A 25565-nucleotide genomic window follows, 5' to 3' on the forward strand; every position below is an offset into this window, starting at 1 on the left:
TAATACTATGTTGAACAAATAAACAATTGTCATTAATCTTCACTGGGGATATTAGAACATTGGCCTGATAACTTTCTCTGGTAATAACTTTTTTCCTCAGGTTCAATGCACTCTTAAAGGTACCTAAATGATAGGCTAATAACCCCTAATTTGAAAATAGGTCAAACCAAAAACTAGAAATGTGCAGTTTAGTTGTAAGATAAATTTCAAAAAGCCATCTCCTCTGAGATACAAATGTGTGGATTTTAGTACTGTATGGTGTTGAAGAAAAGAAAAAAAGAATACTTTCGTGTTGGGGGCACAAACCTGCCAGAAATAATTTTTTATTAATATAACACATAAGTTTTTACATAGGAATATTTATTTTCAAAAGGGAATAACAAAAACACACAAATTTACTCCTTCAACATGTAAGAGACATAATCCCTCTCCCTACTTGTATCACTTCACTCTCTGAGGCGTGGAAAAGAGATTAGGTTCATAGTATGGCTTGGTTCTCATAGGGTACAATTCCAATTCTTAGTCCAAAACCCTTCTCCAGCTTGAATCCCAGGCATCCTGACTTCTTAGGGCTTCCGTGCCCATCTGGCTGGGTCTACCACCTCACCTTCAATCCTGGCTCCACGGTTTGCACAGCTTGAACTCCTAGGTTCCATGGCTGGATCAGTCCGGCACCTGAAACAGGATAAACAACACAGAACCGAAACATGTACCACCAGACCCATTTCTCAGAGCCAAATTAAAAGAGAGGTAAAAAGGGGAAAGTAAGTACTACCCCCTCTCAATAGTTCAGTTCATGTTCTCCACACTGTGTGCAGCAATTACTGAAAGAGTGCAACCAAAAATATGGTGGAAATGAAGCACGACTGAAAATGGCAAATGGCTGAGCCGCACTAGTTTTAAAAACTCCGACAGCCAATCAAAGGAGGCTACCATGCAGGAGTTTCATATTAGGCACACTGGACATGCTCAAAAGACCACTCAAGGGTGGCTCCAAGGTAGAACTGGGCATGCCCAGAAGCCTGCTGTACATTAATTTATTATTATTCTAATTCAAGCATTTTTTTTTAGCTTAGAAAAATGTTCAGACTAACAATCTCCAGTCATCTCTCCTCATAAGTCAGTTTGAATTATCCAATTTATAAAATTCTTGAACAAAGAATATCAATCAATAAACATTTATTGTGTGACTACTATTTGCCAGGCACTATAGTAAATTCTAGAATATTTCACAATTGAAATTGAACAAGAACCTAGAGTTTAGGTAACAGCTCAGTTAAAAGTTTGCTTTATTAAACAGAATGATAGTCACTTGACTTTTGGGTAGAGAATATTTTCCTGAAATCATTCTTTGACCAATTCCTTTAAGTATTCTCCTTTCCACCTGATTAAAATTCTGTTAATTGATGTAATCAAAGAGATGGTTCCCTTCTCTTAGGTGTATCATTATTCTCTTAATCCTCTTAGGTGTATATCACAAGAGATGTGGGACACTTAGGTCTTTTCTAGAGCTGAACTGCCAAGCATTCAAACTACTACACAGATTGCAACTCCAATGGGCTGGCCATGTTGTTTGATTGCCAAACATATGTTTGGCTAAAAGGCTATTTTACGGAGAATTCACACAAGGTAAGTACTGACATGGAGGTCAGAAAAAGTAATACAAGGGCACCGTGTGGGACGAAAGACCACCTACCCAAATTTGAATCAGAGTCTTGACAAGAATTGCAAAAAGGAAAGTTGCTTTATTGGCTTTCTCGAGAAAGGACACCCCTGTGTCACCCAAAATGGCATCAGCCAGAGAGTGCAAGAGTGCTTTGTTCAAAACAGGCTTATATAGATCCTAGCAATAGCCCATCCTAACCCCCTCCATTTGGCCCACTGGCTGAGCCTCAGGGGCACAATCTATTCGCATAAATCTTCCCCAGCAACAAAGAGAACAAAGACACTTTCACAACTTGCCTGGGGACAAGGAAAGGTGGGAGGTTTTCTTTTTCTTTTTAGAGTATACAGTTTTAGAAAGGGAGGAGGAGGTCTGATAAAGTACAAGATGTGTTAAAAAGCATGTTTCTTTGTAAGGTCAACCTGCTGCAAATGTTTCAACAGAACAAGAAATGATTAACTCCCTGAGGAGGCTTCATTCCTGAGAGATTCTCAGAGATAATCTCTCACAGCACTCTGAAGAGCTTTGGAATAGACTGTGAGACATGGCAGACAATGGTACAAGACCACCCAGCATGGTGTACCCCAGTCAAAGAAGGCGCTGTGCTCTATGAGCAAAGCAGAATTGCAGTAACTCAAAAGAAATGTGAAATCTGCAAATTTAGAGGCATCTCCACTCTAAATGTTCATACAGACTATTTGTGCCTGACCTATGGTAGAGCTTTCAGAGCTCATATTGGTCTAATCAGCCACAGTCTGACATACTCAATTTGGCAATCTGAGAAGGAAGGACTGCAACCATTACAAGATACCTTCAAGGTGGATCAATCCAGGGTCCTTTGCTCTTCTGTAGTCTCTTACCTAATTACTTCAGGGTGGAGTCCTTTCCTGGGTTAATCTGGAAAGAAGGGGAGTCAGATACTGTTTTGGACTTCATAGATTAAGAAAATTGCTAAAGATTTTTCTTTCATATTAATCCAAATGCTTCAGGCTAGGATAATTTAAAAATGTTACCTAAAAGAGGTGGTGGGGGTGGAAATGTCTTTGGCTGCTTCCAAAATTGATTTCTTCTGTTCCTGAAGTGAATTGAAAGAACTCAATTGAGAATAGCTTGGAGAAGGGTAGCATCCCTTCAAATAGCTGCCTTTAAACAAGGGCTATGAGGAGGAAAGGGGATTAGATACAATTCTGTTTGACCCCTGAGGGTAGAACTAAAACTAATGGGAGGAATTTGCAAAGAAACAAATTTAGGTTGGACATTGAAAAAAAACCATAAAAATTAGAGCCAACTCAGTGTAATAGACCTCAAGAGGTTAATAAGTCCTCTTTCACTTGAGGTCTTCAAGCAAAGGCTAGATGATCACTTGTTTAGTTATGTAGTAGATGATTGTAGAGGGGACTCTTTTAATTTTGGTTTGAAATAGACTTTGAGGTCCCTTCCAAGTGATTCTTATTCCTTATTTAACTACCAGGTAGCATTAGTAGGCACTTACTAATTAGAATACTAATATTGCTGGTGGAACCGTTAGTTGGTCCAATCATTCTGGAAAAAATTTTAGAATTATGCTAAGAAAGCAACTAAAGTGCCCATGTTTTTTAACTCTAAAATCCCACTTCTAAGAATATATATCATGAAAATCAAAGAGAAAATTTTCATATACACCAAAAATATTTATAGTAGCCCTTTTTGTGGTAGCAAAGAAATCAAAACAAAGCAAAAGCCCATTGCACGGAATGGCTAAACAATGTGGGATACTTGAATGTAATAGGATATTGTTGTGCATTAAGAAACTGTGACTATAAGAACTAGAGAATCGTAGGATGATTTATATAGAATCCCATCCAACCAAAAGAATATGGGTCTTAGTGAGTCTCTAGCAATTTGGGTATGTATCCTCCTGGGGCCGAAGTGCTGAGTAAGTACAAGTTCTCTATGATCATCAATCATTCTTCAGCTTCACTTCCATTCACGGGGCTGCTCAAACTTACTATCTAGAAGTTCATGAATTTGTGCATTTAACGGAGAATCAATCAGTTTCAAATTCTCAACCAACCTTCTTTCTGAACTTGCTATATTTTAGTGAGCCTTAAACACATGATGTTGGTATAATAGAGTTGACTCTACACCAAAAAAGACAAGAATTTATATTATTGAATTTTTTTTATTAATCTTTTATTTTTCAATCACTTACATTTCCTAACATATCCCTCCTTCTCCCTACAGAGGACTATCTCTTATAATAGTTCAGCAAAACTAACTAAAACATTAACAAACTCTGAAATTATATTAATTGTTTCATATCTATCTCTGCAAAAAAGAAAAGGAGACATATTCTTCTAACTCTTCTTCAGGGCCAGGATTGGTGGTTGTCATTTTACATTATCCAGTTTCATTGTTTTGTTGTTATTCTTTCCATTTACTTTGATGTAGCCATTGTGTATATTGCTTTCTAACTTCTGCTTAATTTACTTTGCTTCACTTCATGTCTTCACATATTTTTCTGTAGTCATCGTTTCTTACAGCACAAAAATATTCCCTTACATTTATGTACCACATTTGTTTATTCATTCCCCATTCGACGGGCATCTGCTTTGTTTCCAGTTCTTTGCTACCACAAAAACGGCTGCTCTAAATATTTTGGTGTATATGGAACCTGTCTTTCTCTTTAACTTCCTTTTTATGCCTAGTGGGGGAATCTCTAGATCACAGGATATAGACACTTTAGTCACTTTCTAAGCATAATTCCAAATTGTTTTTCTTAATAATTGGGACTAAATAGCTCCACCAATAGTAGTAGTGTTCTCATTTTTTCCCACAGCTTCTCTGCAACATTGACTATTCCCATCTTTGACATCATTGCCAATTTCCTCAGTGTGAGGTGAAACCTCAGACTTGTTTTGATTTGAATTCCTCTTAGTGTTAGTGACTTGGAGCAAGGTTTCATCATTCCTGCCCCCAAGGAGTTTTCATTTGTTGAGAGTGTGTGGTACAGAGACTCTAACACAATTAAACTTAGAGACTTCTCAAGGAAGCAAAAGTCACTTTTTATTACAATCTCGGGAGAAGGGGCGTTTACTCCTCCAGTACACTACCAGCAGGAGAGAGGCGAGGCACAAAGGACAAAGCAAGGTTACATATCTTAACACAAACAAGAAACTCCCACCCCACCACTATCCCTTACATTCTAGGCGTGAAAATCTTTCCCACTCCCATTCGCTGGGAGGTGGGTTTACATTGTAGGCACAAAAATCTTTCCCATTCCCAAAGAACAAGGAAACAGGGTATAGCCAATCCAAACATACATGTCCTTATTTAGTATACCTAATGCTGACGTGGCAGTGGCAATCAGGAGGGAGTTTAGGGCTGAATTCCTATAGGTTTAGGTAACTTAAACTTATGGCCTGTTCGTTCTCTCAGAGCCTATCTCTAGTTTCGAGACAAGTATTTTCATCACCACCCTGAGAAGTCTTCACAGAGGTTATATCTCATTCAAGAGGAAACAATACATTCATGTACAATTAAATACAAAACATGTACAAAGTAATTTCTGGGGAATGAGAGTATATATAACATAAAGGACAATGTGTCCAGGATAAAACAAGGGTTCCAGAGAGTACAAATGGAAGGAAGGATAGAGTGGAATAGGAATGTGGGAGGGATGGGATGGAATGAAATAGAAAAGCATGTATTAAGCACTTACTGTTTTCTAGGCACTAGGAATATAAGTAGAAAAGCAAGACTGTCCATGCTCTCAAGAAGCTCACATTATAATTAAGGAAAGTAACTCACAAAGGAAGGTTGAGCCTTATGTCAGATGGAGAGATCAAATGATGCTTAGGATCTGTGGGGGCACTGTTGACTTTGATGAGCATTTTAAAGGGAGCTGGTCCCTGACCAAGGAATGAATGAAGTACTTACTATGTGTGAAGCACTGGGGATCCAAATAGAAAACTAAGACATTCTCTGTCCTTAAGAAGCTCACAGTCTAACAGAGGAGACAACACATATGGAAGATTTCAGCTGCAAGTCAGATGAAAAATTCCCATGGTCCTTAGGGTACAGCAGCAAAGCAGATATGTCTGTCTTTTCTTTAATGGCATTTCCTCTGAAAAAAATCTTATCAGTTTCTGATGTTGAACCATTTGATAAGGCCTAGGACTTCAGTGGCAAGAACTTTCTTTTCTGGGTCTTCAGTACTGTTTCTGTAGCACCTGCAGGAGCAGTGGCCAGGCTGCACGGCCACAGGGTTTACTTCTCAGGATAATGTTTGATAACACTGAACTGGAACCTTTGCTATTCCCAAGACTCTTGGGTTCAAGGTCTTGGGCTATCCCCATCAGGGTTTGAGGGGAGATGACAATCAAGATGTTAATGTTGTTTTGACTTGCCCAGCACATGCTGCCCCCCCCCCCCCAGTCTCTGGCTGCTTCAACTAGACTGGCTTGTGTGCCTTGAGTGTGGTCATTGGTGCAGATGGCTAGCCCTTCTCCACAGGAATTGCTTCCACAGATGACAGCTGGCTTGGAAGCAGGGATGATGGTCTGGAGGTAAGGGATGATGCTATTCCTGGACTCCTGGGTCCCTCTTCCCATTGGTGGCAGTTAGGCAGTTAAATTGTTGCTGGTGTTGATGAGGAAGGTAGACTCACTCTCCACAATGATTTCTCCCATTAATGATAGCTATGGGGGCTGGGCTGAAAGCCAGTGTGGTGGAGTGTGGGGCACTATTTCCAAAATTGGGGGTCCAAAGTCTTGGGCTGTCCATATCAGGGTCAGAGATGATGGTTAAGATAGTTGTGGTAGTTTATCTTGCCTGGTACATGCTGCCTCCTGTCTTTCCCTTGAAGTGCTTTGTTACTTCTGCTAGGCTAGTTTTCTTTCCTGTGTAATGGGAATGATTAGCCCCTTCTCCACAGGAATTACTATTTTGGGGGGGTACTAAGGCTTAAAGCTGTGCTTGTTGGGAAGGACAGAAGGTCTAAGATTTGGAGTGGTTGCCTTTAGTCTAGCCAATAGTGGTCATCTAGTACCTGATTGGAACTAGGCAACAGGCATGTGGAAACAGTTCCCCAATGCTTATTCCTACTGCCCCATTGGGCACCCATTAGCATGAGGGATGCCATCAGACTGGAATGGAGGGGAAGTTCCATGGTACCCTTAGATGGCAGCTCCTTCTAGTGGTCTATGGGTGAGAACAGGCTGGGGCCAGGAAAGGGAAGATCTCTAGTTCCTTACTATGGCAGCTGCTCCATAGGATGGGGTTGACGTGGATAATGTGATAGACGTAACATTATTAAAGTCCTTGCACACAGGCAATGCTAGTATTTTCCCAGAAGATAATGAAACCATCTCAGAAGCTTAACTGTTGTAGGGACACTAATGTTTAAATCACTGACTCAGCTCCTTGGTAAAGGTACTATTTTTTTTACTTAGGTAAAAAAAAAAATCTAGTGCAGTAGTAATCAGAGGCTCCTGAGGCTTGACACATACCTTTGAGCAGGCATGCTACTGATGGGGTTGGGATCTGGGCCCCAGAAAGGAAAAACCCTGAACTTTTCCCACATGGCCAAACATCTGGTTTATAATCCCATCAACTGGCCTTTCATTGTGACTACACCCAATCTCCCCTCCATTGTCTTGCCTCCCTATGGCCCCAGGCCACTTCCCACCCTTGGTCCTATCTAGGCTCCATTCTCCCTTGGCCACCCCTGGAGTTCTATTACCTCACAGACTACTTGATCATTCCTAGATCTCTCCCATAGTCTTTCTGTATATAAGGTCCATCTCACCTCCATTAAAATGCTCAGATTCCTAAAATCTAGCCATGGTTTAGATTCTTATAATCTAGCCACTGGCCAGATTCTTATAATCTAGCCAATAACTTACTAATGTTCAGACTCCTTAAGAGTCTGCCCAATATGACGGATGTTCTAATAAACCTTGCCTTTGACTGAAAGAAGGCTTGGGCCGAATTCTTTTGGGCAGGACCCGGGTGTTGTGATTTTGGGGTCCCAGCACCCCTAAACTCCTAAACCGCTTCACTACCAGAACAAATGCAGAAAGAGGGAAGCTATATCCACCTGAATCAATGTTGTAAATTTATTGAATATCCTTTACATGCAATTGCTAATTGCACATCTCCTTTTGTTAAATGTTAGCTATGTAACATTCCATTCTGATTTAAAATCTGACTCACCAGACCACCCTGAGACAGGCAGAATTCAGAACATGTAGCATTTAGTTGGAAAAATATTCTTGTAGTTGACCTCATTGTTGAAGTGGAGAAAGGGCAATTAAGAGGAAGGGAATGCTTAGGAGATCAGATGCCCTGGCATGGGAGCTGTGTACTCTAAGGCTGCCATGCTTTTGGCCACATACACTGAGTCCTTTCAATGGGAAAGGGATGGGCTACCAATGAACTGGTGGGATTAGAAAATAAACTATGTGCTAGCATTTGGCAATTAGCCAACAGATATAAAAGTCTTCAAATAGGTAATGAGCCCTGAAGACAGTAAATATTTTACAATGTTGATGTTGAATTAGCATGACTGTATTTGAGCGTAGATTATGCTCTCCAGTGAAGTCCCTGATCCTCTCTAAAGACTTAATTTTAAGACTGTTTAAGAATTGTACTTGAGATTTTTTTTTTTATATGGCATTTAGGAGACTGTTAAGAACTATGCCAAGTGAACTTTATTGAGACTCCTTAGTATAAGGCAGTGAGGGAGGCACTTTGAGCCTTCTCAGGATTCCAGACTTTTCTAGAATTGGGAATGTAGACAAATGTCTTAAATATACCCTAACTTATTTCCTGAAGTTAGCAAGTATTTAAATGGAGGGCATATAAAGGGATCAAACAGGTCAGCCCTGCGAAACCTTGGCCCATGTTTGGCGCTCGGTGTTGAAAGCCTTGGTGCTTTGGGATGATGCAGTGAACACTGGGTTGTCCATTGCTTCTCTTCCTACCTCCCACTGCAGTGTCAGTTTAAATGGACAGTTTCTACTCTCCTTTAAGAATGTGTGAAATATAACTTTCTTTGGGACTTCCTATGAGGGTGGTTGATACATCCAGGCAGCCAACAGAAATGGTAACTGACCATATGTGGAAACTAGAATCACTACTGGCCAGATTAATCTCTTCTCTGAGCAGAAGTAAGCACACAGAGGTTCTGAGAAGGATTTTCATAGCTTTGGTGGCAAGTTGGATTGGAGAGATTGGGAGCTCCTGGGTTCCTCAGTCAGAGCTAACTCAGGCAGCAGGAGGATTTTCTGCATCACAGAGTATGACCATGATAGGAACTCCAAGCCCTGGTCAGACCTAGTTGACTGGTCAGAACTCCTTACAGTTTCCTGACCTATTCCTAACCATTTCTGACCTCATCAATGTGATGGAACTTCCAAGGTCTGTAAGACCCTGATTTGAAGGTAACAGAAGCAGGAAGGGTGGCAGCAAGACAGCTCAAGACCTGGTAGTGGGGGCAGTGAAGCTGTGATAGCAGCACTGGTAGAACTTTTGTATGTAACCTTTTGCTTACTATAATCTAGAACTTCATAGGCCCCTCCACATTGCTGCCAGTACAATAAATATAAAGTAGTCAGCAGCTAATTTTTTCCCTGAAGAACAAAGCAGAATTGTTGGGAAGAGATGAGATTGTTTCTGTGTAACTATCCAACCCCAACGAAAGAAGCATTCTTCAGCTGAGGCTTATAAAGGGTAAGATTTGGCATTTCCCTCCTCCCTCTTAATGGGGCTCTCAGAGAGGGGAAGATCCTGCCAGGTGGGCTGGGAAACACTGGATGGGTGGTAGCACACTGTGCGTCTCCATAAAACGAGCCCAGCACCAAGAGGCTGCAAGCAAAACAATAACGACTTCTTAGCTATCTCACTGGAGATAACTGACCATTGATGAGAATGGATAACTGTGCTGTAAGAACTATCATCTATGCTCTCCATGTACAACTTTACACTAGCAGACCCATTGTAGAATGCAAATATTTGGAATCACTCACATTTACCAGTTCATTAAGATCTGGGACTTGGTCATTCCAAAGGGAGGTGAAACCTAGGATTTCTCATCCTTATTCTGCTCCATATTCCATGACATAAGCTAGGCTAGTCTTCCTCTAAAAGGTAATAAAGTCATCCTTGAGACTTAATAGATCCAGGGACTAAGGCTGTAATTGCTGACAAAGTCTCTTGGTTGAATAAGTCAAAAGTCCAGCTTAGGAGGAGTCCAGGGGTTTCCTAGTTTTGACAAACGCTTCTGATCAGACACCACCATGGCAAATGAAGAGTGAGTGGTGTTGGGTGTGAGGGATTGACTGATGTTGGCTACTGCCAAGTGGGAGTTGTGGTGAACTGGGATGGGAACTGGATATGGAGAAGTAACGGGAGCTCACGCTCCCGAGGCAGTGGGCAGTGCTATGTGAAGCTGTGATAAGCTGGAGAAGGAACAGGATACAAGGAAGTAGCCGGAGCACGTGCTCCTGAGGCAGGGGGCTGTGCCACGTGGGAGTGGGACGGCAGAGAACGAGTTCCCTTTGTCTAGTCCCCTCCCTAGGTACAACGTCAACCCCAGACATCTCCTTCCTGACTTCCTGGCTCACATCCTCTCCCTAGGTACAGCTCTAACCCAGACGCCTCCTTCTTGTATCCGGTCCTAGCCTCCTGAGTCACTTCCTCTCCCTTGGTGCGCTAAACCCAGACATCCCCTTCCGGTATCTGATCCTACAATCAATGACTAGTAGGCGGGCTGAGGAGGAGGGGCTAAGTAGTTACTTAAGGAACAGTAGAGACCGGAGCTCGCTCTCTCTTGCTGCTGCTCCCTTGCTCTGGCCTTCCTGCTTGGCCTTGCTGTGGTGGCCTCTGAATAAAGCTCGAGTGTTTGCACCTCCTGATCGGGCTCGTCTCTGTGTTTATCTGGGTGGGCACCGAAGACTGGTAAGTATGACTCTGACAGCCTGCTCCTTATAGGAGGAGAGTGCACGGCGTGACCGGCACAGTTGGGTTCAAAGGAATCAATGCTGTAGCCTTGCTGAATATAATTTCCATATTATTAAATAAATCTCCTTTTGTTAAATGGTCAATGAGTGCTTGTTTTTTGTTCCAGTTCAAACATGAGCCACCAGACCATCTTGAGTCAGTCCTAGTGAAGAACAGATGGATATGAAAAGGTAGGGTTTGGTGGCTAGGGAAGAAAGTTCTGGTGTTGGCAGCCTATGGCTTAGAATCTCAGGAATACGGGGTAGAACTCTTAAGGCAGTACATTTGCAGGCTCCTTACAGTAGCAATAATGATATGATTATCAACCAACCTGAGGAAGAGGTTAGAAAGGCTTGGGAACATGCATGGCAGTAGGGTAGCTGGTTCTGGTGGTCAAGGCAAAGTTCTGTAGAGTCCTAGGGCTGATTATGGAGGAGCAAGGCATGTTATAGCACTCACTCTCTGAACACCAACCAGTCAGTTCTGCCTTAGGGCAGCGTTGATTATCTTTTCTCACCTCAACAGCACATATAGTAGCATACATACTAAATTTGGAATCATACAGAGAAGATTGCATAAGGATAACATACAAATTTATCAAGTGTTTCATACTTTTTTTTCTTATACAGCAAAAAAACAAAAACAAAAACAAAAAAACCCAAACAAACCCAAAAAACTCTTTCCCCACCTTGGGTCAGAGTTTAAGGGTCCTGAGGTAGTAGTAGATTTGAAGGGTGACGAGTAGAAGGGCAGATGAACAGTTACTTCATTGGACCAGAATGTTTTTTTGTTTTCATCAATAGTATCTATTTATTAAGCACCTACTATTTGCCAGGTGCTATGCTAAGTGTTGGACAGACAAAGAAAAGCAAAAGAGTTTCTACTTTCAAGAAGCATATAGTCTAAATTTTGTGCAGGAGAGTATAGAAAAAGCAGGCGATAGTCTTGTTCTTGGTTCTGCTCAGAGCACATCTGGAATGTCAGCTGGGCACCATACTTGGAGGAAGGATAAATTGGAGAAGATCCAAAGGCACCCAGAATGGTAAAGGGCCTAAATATCCTGCCACATGACTGAAAGATCTGGAGAAACTGAGTACAGAGAAGAAAAAAATTTACATGATAGCTATGAAGCCATAGAAAGAATGTCAAAGGATTTGGAATGAGAGAACCTGGGATCTATTTTTGAGAAATACTTTACTGCTACTTTATACTGGTGTGACCTTTGGCAGGTCACTTATTATCTGTATAATGAGAGAGCAGAACTAGATTTCCTCAAAGAAACTTCCAACTCTAAATTTATGATCCTATGAGTAAATGAAATGTATGTGAAAGTATCTGAAAAGTTGTCAAGTGAAAAAGGGAATTACACTTACAGGATCATAAATTTAGAGATGGAAAGAATCTTTGAAGTCATCATTTTAATAGAAGTTAAAGTAATTTTATAATTGAGAAAACTGAGACCCAGAAAGGTTTAAGTGATTTGCCCAAGGTCACGCAGCTAGAAGGGAGCAAAGCTAGGATCTGAAATTCTGACTCCAAATCAAGCACTCTTCCCACTGTACCAGGTTGACTGGTTCCATTTCACCCCACTTCAAACATAGTAATGGATGGAAGTTAGAGAGGTCAATTTAGGAAAAAACTTTCTAAAAGAACTATCTAAAAGGGAATTGGAAGCGGTGAGCTTTCTCTCATTGGGTCTATGAGTAAAGGCTGAATGACCACTTGCTGCATATATTACAGAGGGCCTTCTTTTTCCTGTACAGGTTGGCCTATATAGTCTCTAAGATCCCTTTCGACCCAATGATTCTGTGGTTGGGGGGAGGAAGTTCAGGTATTAAGGTCACGCTTATAAGAAATGCTTAAAATGCGGCATTTTAACCTTGGCCCAATTAATTTCCCTTTGTAGAATAAAAGCACTTTGCAGGCAGAGAAGTTCCTGCTTGCCTTTGTATCACCAACATCGGGCACAATGCCTTGTAGACACTTGTAGGCACTTGATATTTGGTAAAAAATTTTGGAAATCGTTTACCATAGAACTCTGAATTTCTACACATTAAGTTATTTTTAAAATGTCTGCTATATTACATCTGCCGTACAGGTCTAGGGATACAGCATGGAAGGTGCTGCCAGGTGGCTCAGGGGATACAGTGCACAAAGTCAGGAAGGCTCATCTTCCCTGGAGTTCAAATCCAGAAACAACAAAAACACAGCACAGACTTATGGTTTAACTGGAATAAGGACTTCCCAGTGGGAAAACTTCCTCTCCTAATATGGCTCATCCTCAGCTTCTTTGCTCCTTAAAATGAGTATTAACAGAGATACATAAATTAACTGACTTGTCCAAGGTGACACAGCCAATGTGTCCAAGGACTTGAACCCAGATCTGGCCAACTGGTCTCTTCAGAAATCGTTCCAATTTGAAAATATTTCTCAGGTGACAATTTCCACGAATAAAAATGAATATATAAAGGGCAACTAGAGGAAACGTGGTAGAATTGTTCACTGGGAAGCAGCAAGGTTGGCATCCAAGACCTCGATTATTCGTTAAACTGTCTCTTCTCAATTGACTAAAAACGGCTTAATTTCGCCAAATTTCCATGTCCGAGGCTCAGCTTCTGAAGAATCAGATTTAAGGTGAAAGGGATCTTAAAAAGTCACAGGATCCTAGATTGAGGAGGGGAACGGGCTTTGGGCTAGACAGATGGGACAACTGAGGCCCGGGTGACTTCCCTAAGCACCTACACGGCGGGCGTTGCATTTGTACTGAGGCGCACGGCAGGGGCAGGATTCGAACCCAAGCCTCTGAGGCGAGTGCTTCTCCTCTCCCCGTTCTGGGACAGGAGCGCCCAGAGCGCAGGTTCATCCGCCGGCGGGAGGACGAGCCTCCGGGCCGCGGCTGGAGGCAACCCCGGCCGCCCTCTCCCGGCTCGGGACCGGAGACTCAGGAAGACCCCCGCCCCACTCCCAGGGCCCCGACGCCGGACCGAAGCCTCCCCACTCGGAGGGACCAAGGCTGCGGCGCCTGCTGCGCTCCATCCCGAGAGGAGGAAGAGGACTCCGGTGGATCCCCGGCTTCCCAGGCTCAGAGCGTGTGCGCACGCCGCCGATAACCGTCACAGAGGCCGCCGCCGCGCGCACGCGCACCGTACGCTTCCGGGTTGGCGGCCGTATGCCGGATGACGTCAGAGGCTCGCCGAGGACCCCGGAAGTGCAACTTGAACTCGGCAGTGGCGCCGCATCCGGGGAGCTGAGATCACAACAAGCGCACGAGTGAGTCCGGCCGGAGATGGTGAGGCGCCCCGCCCCCTGACCCTCCCCTTCCCCGACCTCCTTGGGACGCCCCCTCCCCCCGCGCCTCGCTCCTCCCTGCCTCTGCGGTCCCCCCGGCAGGGGTCTAGCCCAGGTAGGTGCCTGGGCGCGGCGGCCGCTGTTCCGCGGGCCGGGCCGGGCCGGGCTCGTGCCGTCTTGGGGCCCGGGGAGCGCGAGGGGAGGGGCCCCCAGGGCTCTCGGGATCGCGCCCAGCCGGGCTCCGGGTGACAGGGTTCCGGGCGCCGAGGAAGGGGTCGCAGCGACGACCTCGGCTCCGGGTCGCGGGGTGTCATATGTGCCCCGGGAAGGCGGGGAGACTTATTTGTGATTTCGCTTGGTGCGGAGCGTGAGTGCGCCCAGGGCAGGAGCTCCCGGAGAAGAGGGTCCACAAACGGACCCCGAATCCTCTGCCCCCCCGCAGCGATCTCGGGGGCGGGGCAGGGAGCGCCCCGCGGGACCTGAGCTGGCCGGTGCTCTCTTTTGGGGGAGAGGGGCCGGGGCCCGAGTTCATGAGTTCTTAGCGCAGGGAACTCTTCCCGTAAGGAAACTTCTTCTACCCACGCACGTCAGCTGTTAGACATTTTATAGTTGGTAGAGTCTGAGAGGTTAAGTGACTTGTCCATGGTCACAGAGCCAGATTTTGTCAGAGGCCACACTTGAACCCAGCTCTTCTGTTTCTGAGATGAACTGGCACTTTATCAAGTACACCAGAGATGCTCAAACTGAGTTCCCATCTGCCCTCAGACCAAACACTTGACACTTACTAGCTGTGTGACACTGAGCAAGTCACTTAACCCCAATTGCCTTAAAAAAAAAAAAAGAGAACCACACTTTGAGAACTCTTACACTCTCAAAAATTATTGAAGATCCTTTTTATGTGGGCTATATTTATTCATTTTTTTTTGCCATAGTAGAAATTAAAACATCTTATTATGAAATAATAACATTTTTGCCCTCAGGACCCCCTGAAAAAGTCTGGGGACCACACTTTGAGAACTCTTTTACACTCTTAGAAGCTATTGAGGATCCCTTCATGTAGGCTATAACTATCAGTTTTTGACATATTAGAAATTAAGACATTAGAAAAATAGTTTTGACCTCAAGTATCCTTTTAAACAGTGTGGTGTACCAACTTTGAGAACCACTGTAATACACTGTGCTGCTTTTTAGTTTGAAGATGAATGGGCTTTGTAGTAAATTTCAATGGACTGACATACCTTAATATCACATCATCTTAGTTGAACTTATTTTCAAAAATAGCTGTTGGATTGTAGGAGTACAGGACTTGGAGTCAGAAGAGTTGCTTCAGATTATCTGTGTAACAGGGCAAGTTACTTAACCTCTCAGGGCCCCATACAACTCTCTGACACTAAATGTGGAGCTTGCATCCTCAGCTGGAGCTCCTGTTCAGATGATGAAGACACAGATCTGGTCAAATAATAATAATTAAAAAAGCTGTGGCTGGTGCTGACACTGATGCTTATGTCACTGATAAACTCCTTCACCCTCCATTTCTTCATTTGTGAAATAGGGCTAGCTTAATACTTGTTGTTGCCTACTTCACAGAGTTGTTTTGAATGTTTTAAGATGGAAAGCACTGCATAAATTAACTGTTATTAATACTATTTTACTTTGAAATGAATTTGAGATACTATTCTCCTTTCCAGTTAGAATATGGTATGATATTTTCTCAAGGCAAGTTTGCTTGTCATTTCTTCACCATAATGCTGAGAGGTAGAGGGTGACAGTATTACTGACAAACTGTGCTGTATTGACATGTTAAGTTTCCCCCAGTGTTTTGAAAAGGTGTATGGGAAAATTGTGTTTTTTTTTCAGGACAACCGACTTTGTGGTACATCTCATCAAATAATTAATAGTTGGTATTGGTAAGTTGACAAAGTACTTTTCATACTTCATTCCATTTGATCTTCATAACAGCCTTGTAAGATAGATATATTACATAAATGATTAACCTCATTTTCCATGAAGTTTAGAGAGGTTTTGTGTCTTGCTCATCCCATGTAGTTAGTAGGCATTAAAAGCAGGATTCCAACTCAGGTCTCATTCCAAGTCCAATTCAGTCAACACTATACCACATTGCCTTTCAAAATAAGTCATTTTCTCTTTATCATAGGTAGTTATAATCACCGTAATTATTTCAAAACAATTTCAAAGAAATGGTGTTTATCCTTAAACATTGTGAGTTATCTAGGAGTGAAAATTGTTACCATCAGAAACTGGGGCACATGGAGATTTTGTGACTTGCTTATTTAGGTTTCAGTGGCAGAAGTGGCATTAGGTCCCTGATTTATAACCTAATACTCATATAAAGTGAAACAACTATGACCCAGGATGGGAGTTCAAGGGAAGTTGGACGTGAATAAGCCCTTTAAGGCAAGAACTATTTACTTTTTTTGTCTTTGTATCCTTAGTGCGTACTATCAGGTCTTGCACATATAAGTAGTAGGTGTTTAATTAACCTTTATTGAATTGAAATTCATGGGGATTATATAGACCAGTACTGCAAAACTCTGAATGGTTGATGGTGGTGGCAGTACTGGCAAACTCTGTGATGTGTAAGTGATACTAGGAGGAAAACTTGGTCTGTGGAGCTCTAATAATCTATTTATTGGTGGCAGCATCTATTAAGTCAGCAATAGGCTTTTCCAGTTTTTAGTGGTATGGTGACATTGACATGAAACTGCTATGAAAGTACTGGATTACATGACGCTTCACTTCTGATAAAGCACCATTTTGAATTTAATGGGATATGAAACAACTTATTTCATAGGATCCAGAGCTGGAGGGATCCCAGTGGTCATCTAGTCCAATTTCCTTATTTGGAGACCTAGAAATGTTAAATGACTTGCCCAGGTATGCAGAGGCAAGTAAGTGGAGAGGTGACATCTGATGATTTTTCTACTTTGCTGCCACCTTTCCTGGAGCTCACTTTTCCTAGCTTGTCTCCGCCTCAGTGAAGGAATGAATGAGCCAATACACATGTTTTTAATTAGAGTTGTACAGTTGTTTTCTCTGGTTTTAGAGCCACATGTAATATGTAGAGTAGCCATAGGTAGCTAAGTAGCAAGTAATGTTGTGTACCTTACTGTGAAATATATCTAGCCAATCCTTTTCAGAATACGTGTAAATAGGAATCAATTGTACAAAGTCATAGTTTGTCCTCTCTTCTTCTGGTACTGTTTTGTTCTATTTGCACTGTTTCATAAGGATTTTTCAAAATTTCTTCATATTCTTCATACGTATTAGTTTTGATTATATTATAGAATTCCATGACATTAATGTTCCACAAGTTATTTAACAGTTCCACTGTTTTTGTACATTTAAGTTGCTTCCAGTTTTTTTCAATCGCAAGTAACACTTGCAATGAAAATCCTTGAATGTGTAGCACGTTTCTTGTTTTTCAGGATATATTCCCAACAATGGAACTATTGAGGCAGAAAGGATATTTTTTTGGCGATTTGATTGCATGCTGTCATATTGCTCTCCAAAATATTGTATAAACTTTTATTTTCACCATTAATGTATGTATGTACCTGTTTTGTAACAACCCTTCCAGCATTGGGTTTCATTGTTTTTTGGTTATTTTTACCAATGTGATGGGTGGTCTCTAAATTTAAAATAACTAATGGGCAGTCACCATGCTTTTGTTTGCTTTTGTAGTTTCCACAATATATGAGGTGGGTTGAGTCACAACTAATTTTACCTTAGGAGTGTAGCAGATTTATATTCTATGAACAAGCTACCAAAAAGCAAGTGCAGTCTGTCAATTACTATGGTGGGGATGCAGATACAAATACAAGAAAATGAAAAAATTCTTACTCTTAAAGAGCTTACATTCTGTTTCAGGAGTCAACATGAACATATATAGATATATACTAAAGAAATACAAAATAACTTAAAAGGTAGTTAAAGAGGGAGGGCATTAGCAGTTGGGAGGAACAGGAGAGGCCTTTTGTGGAAGATGATACTTGAGCTACATCTTGAAAAAAGATGGGAATTCTTTGAGGTGAGGAGGGAGTTCATTCCAGGCATGAGAGGATGGCCAGTGCAAAGGAAGAGATATGGGAGATGGAGTGTCATTTGTGAGGAACTTGCAGAAAGCCAGTTTGGCCCTAACATAATCCAGCCAAGAGGTGAGGTCCTATAAAAAGAATTGTGACTCTGTGAGTGAGAAGGAGAGATGTGATGATAAAAATGACAAGAGAGTTGGTTGGCCCTATTCTTTGTTGAGCAATATGGATCTGAGTGTACATAAACATTGGATTGAATTTAAATTATTCTCATTCATTGATATCAGGGTACAAATGAACTTAGACTATTATTTTAATATGCCTAGCATTTTGTAAAATTTTAGCAAATTTTAAAATGCCTGGCATTTTTTTTTTCAAAGCTTACCCCAGGTATAGTAATGATTAATAACAATCAGCTTTCAAATGTCTATGCTAATGAAGGCCTGCAGTAGTTTGCATAATCATTACATCTCTTAGAATTGACTTTGGAAGGTGTTTTTGTTCTTGTATTTGGAAGCATGTGCTATTTGGGAACCTTATTATTCCTCTATGTTTGCCTAAGTCAGTTCACAAGAGGAACAGCCCAGAAGAGACTTCAGGTGGTTGTAGTATTTATTAATGCACAGAGAGCATCTGCCCTGGGTCCCAGGCTCTCTTTTTGCCCCCAGGGACAAAATGATCTGGGCAACCTAGGACAGAGGTCAGTATGAAATCTGAGGGCTTTTAACCTTTTCACCTTTCCTTCCTGGCACCTGGTTATTAGGATGGATTTGATTTAAAATGCATGCTCATTGTTTGATAAAACCTAAATACCTGTTATTTACAACTTAGATTAAGGTGTAGAGTTAATTTCCATTAGACCATGTAATCCAATATTTTAAGTTTTGTTTAATATAAGTTCATTTATTCATTTATTTTACAAAACGAATTCACTTTAGTTAAATTATGAAATCAACTCAATTTTTCTTTCCTTTTCCCCACTTGATGTCTCCATTTTGGTGCCCATTCTAGTGTTTTCTTGCCCCTCTTTTCCTTTCTTCACTTTCCTTAACAAAATTTTATTTTTCATTTTATCTGGAAACATTCCTTGCTCTCTGATAGATGGCTGATTTGGTGAACTGATTTGTGCTCATGAATTTGATTGCTGCTACTTGGTGGCTGCACAGTATATTGGGAAAAATAAAACAAAACGAAACACAGAATTTGGAATTGGAAGACTTATACTCAAAACTTCTGTAACCTTAGGAAAACCCCTTAACTTCTTTGAGCCTCAGTTTCTCCATCTATAAAAATAAGAATTATACAATTTCTGAGGTCTCTTCTAAACCTACTACTTTATGTTATAGTTAACACCTAACAGTTTCACTATCAAGAAAGTCCAAGCTGAATATTCTCTATTATGATACAATTTTCACTTTTAAAACTATTATTTATTAGGAATAGGACTTATTCTTCTGTTCTTGAATGGATCTATGATCTCATAAATCTGGGTGGATTATAACCAGGTCACAGAACAGAACTTAAAAGTCATTTCATTTCATACCCTCCTTTTACAGATAAAGAAACTAAAGTGCAGAGAGATGAGATATTAAATGACTTGCGCAAGGTCACACAGATAAATAGTAGTTAAGTGGCAGAGTTAGAAATCCCCCAAGTCATTTTTTCATTTTATGAGACTCTTTTACCATAAAACATCAATGTGATGCCCCCTTACTATCCTAGAGGCCTTCTTTCTAGGTTTTGACATTATATAGGTGCCAGTGCAATAGTTAGGCCATCCATTCGTTATTACTTATTATTGCTACATTCCTCAACCATTTCCTTTTAATAGTTTGTTTATAAGTCATCATTGCTACTATACTTCAAGCCTCTTTATGTTTATTGTGTCCATTGTTCATTGGATCAGCTTCAATACTAGTTCTTTGGAAATTGCAGTTTCCATCATTTACAGTTATATCCCCAGGAGAATATTGCTGTTTAAAAATGGATTTTGCAACTACTACCTCCTCCCAAACCTGGACATTTAAATGGTCTCATTTAACTAAAACAACCTTATTTATTGTCAGTATTTTTCTTCAACAAGAAACATATATATTTATTTTAACAAAACAACCATATGTGTGTGAATTTTTAATTGTTTTAATTATGAATATGAAATGTATTTTTTCCTGTCTGGTCAGCTTAAAATATTGGGTTATACAGGATTATTTTTTATTGTCTTTCCTTGTTTATTCATAGTCTCCCAAAAGAAATTTTTTTTTTTATTTCTAAAAGATTCGTTACTTGGTAATGTATTTTTCTAAAGCAGGGATTCTTAACTTGGGCTCTAAACTTTTTTTTAAAACATTTTGAAAACTGTATTGCAATGTTTGTTTTCTTTGTAATCCTATGTATTTTACGCATTTAAAAACATTGTTCTGATAAGGGGTCCATAGGTTTGATCACACTACCAAGTCTGTGACACAAAAATTGTTAAAAATCCCTGATAAAGCAAGAAAACATGCTTTGTACACACATGTAAGAAACTTTTTTTGTTAAAGTATGGGTGATTATCTCAGTATTTACTTCAGTAGTTTGACAATCCAGTCAATCACCAAGCATTTACTATACTACTATGTGCCAGGCACTGTGCCATCAGCTGCCCTTGCCATTAAGGAACTTACATTCTTGCTAGGTAACTAACGTGTCCATCTTTGGGTATATACAAGATTCCTAGAAAGTAGATACAAGCTAACCTTACAGGGAAAGCACTAGCAGTCATCTATGAAGGTTGTGTTTGAACTGAATTTTGATAGAAACCTATGATTCTAAGAGACAAAGAGGGTATTCTAGGCCTGGGAGATAACCATCGCAAAGCATTGAATTAGGAGGTGCAGTGTTTCATGAAGGAAGAATAGCAAGTAGGCTACATCATAGAGTTCATGGAGAAGATTGAAGGATAAAGATAGGAAGGGGGCCAGGTTGTGATGAGCTTTAAATGCCACACAGAGGCATTTACATTTGATCCTGGGAGACATAGGGAGCCACTGGAATTTATTGAGTGGATAGATGACATGGTTAGAGCTGTGCTTTTATTTTGTCATTTTTTATTCTTTTAGGCAATTGGGGTTAAGTGACTTGCCCAGTGTCACACAGCTAGTAAGTGTCAGGTGTTTGGTCTGAGGCCAGATTTGAACTCAGGTCCTCCTGACTTCAGGGCTGGTGCTCTATCCACTATGCCACCTAACTGCTGCCAAGAGCTGTGCTTTTAGACATTCATTTTGGTAGCTGTGTGGAATATTGGTTGGAGTAGAGAGATATTTGAGACATGGATATAAAGTAGGAAGCTATTTAAATATTCCAAGTGAGAGGTAGTGAGGGCCTCAACTAGGGTAGTGGCTACTTGAATAGAAGATGAATAAATGAGTGAATAAAAGCATTTATTAAATGCTTATTACATACAAAGCACTGTGCCAAAGGGCTTGGGATGCAAATAGAGAAGTATGTTAGTTTCAAGGAACTCACATTCTAATGAGGAAGACACTATATATGGAAAGTTTCATCTCTAAGTCAGTTGGAAAAAGCCCATGGTCTTTAAGGTGCAGTGGCAAAGCAGGTGGTCATGACTCTTTTTAAAATGTCATTAAATGGAGAGAAAGGGGTTTACATGGGAGATATTGTAGAGAGAAAAAACAAGATTTGGCAACTCATGGGATATGTGGGGTAAGAATGAAGCATTAACACCAGAGTTTTGAATCTGGGTGACTAAAGACTGATGGTTCCCCTGATAGTAGTGAATTCTGATGAAGGGTAGGTTTTAGGAGAAAACAATGAGTTCTGTTTTAGGAGAAAACAATGAGTTCTGTTTTAGACATACTGAGTTTGAGATGACTACAGAACATCCAATTTGAAATGTCTAATAATAGGCAGTTGTGATGTGAAACTGGAGCTCTGGAGAGAAACCAGGGCTGGATATATAGATCTCTTCTGTGTATGCTTATATATGTCCATGTTATCTCTCCCATTAGAATGTAAGCACTTGGAAAGCAAGGTCTGTTTCACTTTTGCTTTTGGTGATTAATAAATGCTTATTGGTTGATTAATTGATTACATCTATGTGGTGAAGTGGGAAGAACTTTGGAGTTGGAATCAAAAAGACTTGAGTTTGAACATAACCTCATAGCTTTATTTGCTGTATAATCCTGAGCAGGTTGCTGAGAAAAAGGGGGAAAAAAAAAGACAACTCATTATCTTTACTCCAAACCCTTTCTTCTTCCAAACTTCCCTATTGCTGTTGTGGACACAACAGTCAACCAGACACAACAGACAACCTTGTTATCATCTTTATTCACACTCACTCTACATATCCAGTCTTGTTGCCAAATCTTGTCATTTTTTACTGTCACAGCATGTCTTGTGTATGTCCCCTATTTTCTATTTACAAAGCTACAACTCTAATTCAGGCCCTCATCACCTCTTTGTTGAACTATGTCAGTAGACTTCTGGTTAGTCTCCCTGCCTCAAGTCTCAGCCAAATCCAGACCATCTTCTACATCGATGCCAAAGTGATTTTTCAGAAGTGTAGGTGTGACCCTGTCACCTTTATCCAATAAACCCCATTGGTTCCCTGCCACTTCTAGGATCAAATATAAAGTCTTCTGTACTGTTACTGGGTGAAATCAGCTTGATTTTTTGACTTTATTGATTCTTAGTAGCCAGAGAATAGGAAGGAAAGAATCAGACGGTGAAAGTTATCTCAGCTTGAATATGAACAGATCTCTTGGACTTTGGCTTCCTTGGGGAACTAGTTGTACTTGCCCCTGTCTATTCCTCTCTTCTATAGCCTTAACTATTCTAGCCATGTTCTTACTGTCATATTATGTACAATATCTTATGTGTAATATGTATTGTATTAGTAAGAATTTATTAGTATTTATTAGCACTGTCCTAAATGCTGGGTATAGAAAGAAAGGCAAAATACAGTCCCTGTTCTCAAGAAGCTAAATACAATCCCTGTTCTCAGGGAGCTCGTAGTCTAGTGGAGGAGACAACATGCAAACAACTTTGAACAAGCAAGCTATGTACAAGATACATTGGAAATAATCAACAGAAAGGCAGTTCCAAGGAAAGACTGCCTATAGAAAGGATTTTATCTGGGATTTGAAGGAAGCCAGGATGTGGAAAGTGAGGAGGGAAGGAATTCCAGGCATGGGGAGATTGTTTTTAAATGACCCAAGTCAATAAAGACTTTCTTTTACATGCTGTGAATTTGAGACAAAATTTGTGTGGTGTTCCCTGGTGTGAACATCATGTGGCTAACTAAATTAGCCGATTGGAGGACATTAGGGGGATAAGCCAGCAATATTGACATTCAGATTTGGGAGTGTATGAAGGATTGGGGATTATCTAATGAATGAGACACCAGAATGGTGTATACAACAGTAAATAAGGGGAAGAGGAAGTTCGTAAGTATGGAGGAATACATAAGTTTGAAGTGTTTGAATTTTGTAAATAGGAACCAATTCCTTAAAAAAATTTTTTAAAAATTAAAGATTTATCAGTAGAATTCCTTTTAATAATGAGCTCCATAGTCCACTTAAAATATGAAAGTTTAATTAACTCTTTTTAGATGCACATCTTATATAAAATATGGTACATTGTTTAAAATTGCTGTTCTCATTTACTGAAATATTAACAAAGGACTAATCTTTTTAATAGCTTCTTTTAAAATTTGTTGTTGGCATTTTTTTTAGTAGATTCCTTACTATATATGATGGGTCTATATTTGATTTAATAGCATCCTATGTGGCAGATTTCCTGTTCTTCATCCATTAAGTTTATTTTAGATTTCACTGTATGCTACAGTTTTTTATTTATCTTCTGAATAGCTATTTTTTATGTGCATAAAAGGGACCACTGGCAGTCGTGTAATTTATTTATGTGTCACTTACAACAATGGTATACATTAAAAAGCACACCAATTTTGTTGCTTAGCCTTTAAAAACATCCTTCTTTAATTCCTCTGGTTGTAGCCAGGTCATAAGAAATATTATCACCACTCTTTACAGAATAATCTTCCAGTCTACATTGGTCATTTCCAGTCTAGTTAAAAATAATTCCCTCTTTAAATGTAAGCTCTTGCCTCCTAAAATTAAGTTACATCACCTGATATAGTAAAATCACAAATCTTTAAAGTATGATATTATTCTATTTAGATGTATTAATATATTTGCTGATATAAAACCGTAGTTTTGCAACAAGAAGCAGAGAACTATAAAGATCCAGAATCAAGCTAAGAGTAGGGTCTTGGTCTTTTGCAATCAAATCCAATTATATTGAATAGTAAAAACATTTGGGAAGACCAGAGAGTCATAGAACTGGAAGTCTTTATCTAGTGAATCCTTCCATATTCAAGTATTCCATTTTCCATGTTCCTTGCGATTTTACACTTAAGAATGAAACTTGGCTTGAGTAGAGTTTTTAAACAATTCCAAATGTAACAACATCCTTTCCCTCTTAAAAAGAGTCAGTACTTTTAAGTGATTTGGATTTTGGAGCCAGCTTAAACTCAGGAATGCTTTCTGATCTAATCAGTGAACAAACAACTATGCTGGTGTGTTTTGAAAAAGGACTATTCATAAGAAAAATAAATAACTCTGGCATACAGTAAAATCCGAAATAAATTCAGTGGATGAAGAATATAGTCAGATGAGCTACCATCTATCAGCAGTGAAGTATTACATACTGTGAGTGGATCCACCAAAAAAAAAAAAAGTAATGATGAAAAGGCATACAGTACATTTCAAGACTCACTTTTTCTTTTTCTTTTGGCTGTGCTATCCCTCTTTATTTGAAGAGGTTATTTTTTACATTTGTTCAAAAAGAGGATTTCTGATTGCTAGATGATACATTTGAATGATCTCTATCATAGTCTAGAATCTAGTTTAGAAAAATCTATTGTTGTTTGTCCTCTGTACTGCAAGAGGACCAGTGACATCATGATTTTGGGGTCAAGGTACAGTGTATTTGACTGTGGCTGCCCCGTCCAATACAAAGTTGGAAGGTTCTGCCACGAATCAGGCACAAATAGCCCCTTTGAGTATTTGGGATGGAGATGTCTCTAGATTTGCACATCTTATTTTTCCTTTGTGTTACTGTGATTGTGCTTTGTTTATAGAGCACAGTACCTTCTTGGATGCCAACGCTCCGTGTTGGGTGATCCTGTGCCAGTGTCTCCCATGTCTCACAATAGGTACTAAGTGCAGTTGATTTTCCCCTGACCTACCTTCTTGCAGTTGCCCTATCCAACTCAGCTTGCCGCATGTGCCTGGATATTCTGTTGTCTAACAGAAAGGATGCAAAAGCATCCTTTTAGGGTTAACATCCTTGCTCTGTTCTAGGACACCATTATTGGTTAACCTGTCTTTTTAAATAATATCGAATATGGTAGATGGAGGTGCCTTCTTTAATTCATTCATTCTTATTATTCTATCTATTATATATAACCATGTTCAAGGATGTAACTGAGGACTTGGCAGCTTGGAATCTACTACTATGATGATGATGATGATGATGATGATGATGATGATGATGATGATGAT

The 25565-nt window shown here is 40.3% G+C and overlaps 1 protein-coding gene and 1 pseudogene across 10 annotated transcripts in view; both read left to right on the forward strand.

Moving 5' to 3' along the window:
• The first annotated feature begins 11169 nt into the window (after positions 1 to 11169).
• LOC114044701 lies at positions 11170 to 11261 on the forward strand (annotated as a pseudogene).
• A 2577-nt stretch (positions 11262 to 13838) lies between these two features.
• The window catches only part of FAM172A (family with sequence similarity 172 member A), a 503376-nt gene continuing 491649 nt past the window's right edge, over positions 13839 to 25565 (forward strand). For 6 of the 10 annotated variants that reach the window (XM_027864252.1, XM_027864259.1, XM_027864262.1 and 3 more), the window contains exon 1: positions 13845 to 13934. The gene's annotated coding sequence lies outside the window, so the exon portion shown is untranslated. Of the gene's footprint in view, positions 13935 to 13971; positions 14049 to 15790; positions 15841 to 25565 lie in introns of those variants that run through there. The other 4 variants (XM_027864253.1, XM_027864256.1, XM_027864257.1 and 1 more) reach the window with 4 other exon arrangements.

This window comes from Vombatus ursinus, unplaced genomic scaffold (assembly GCF_900497805.2).
Source record: "Vombatus ursinus unplaced genomic scaffold, bare-nosed wombat genome assembly UNPS02014774.1, whole genome shotgun sequence".
NCBI classification, from domain to species: Eukaryota; Metazoa; Chordata; class Mammalia; order Diprotodontia; family Vombatidae; genus Vombatus; species Vombatus ursinus.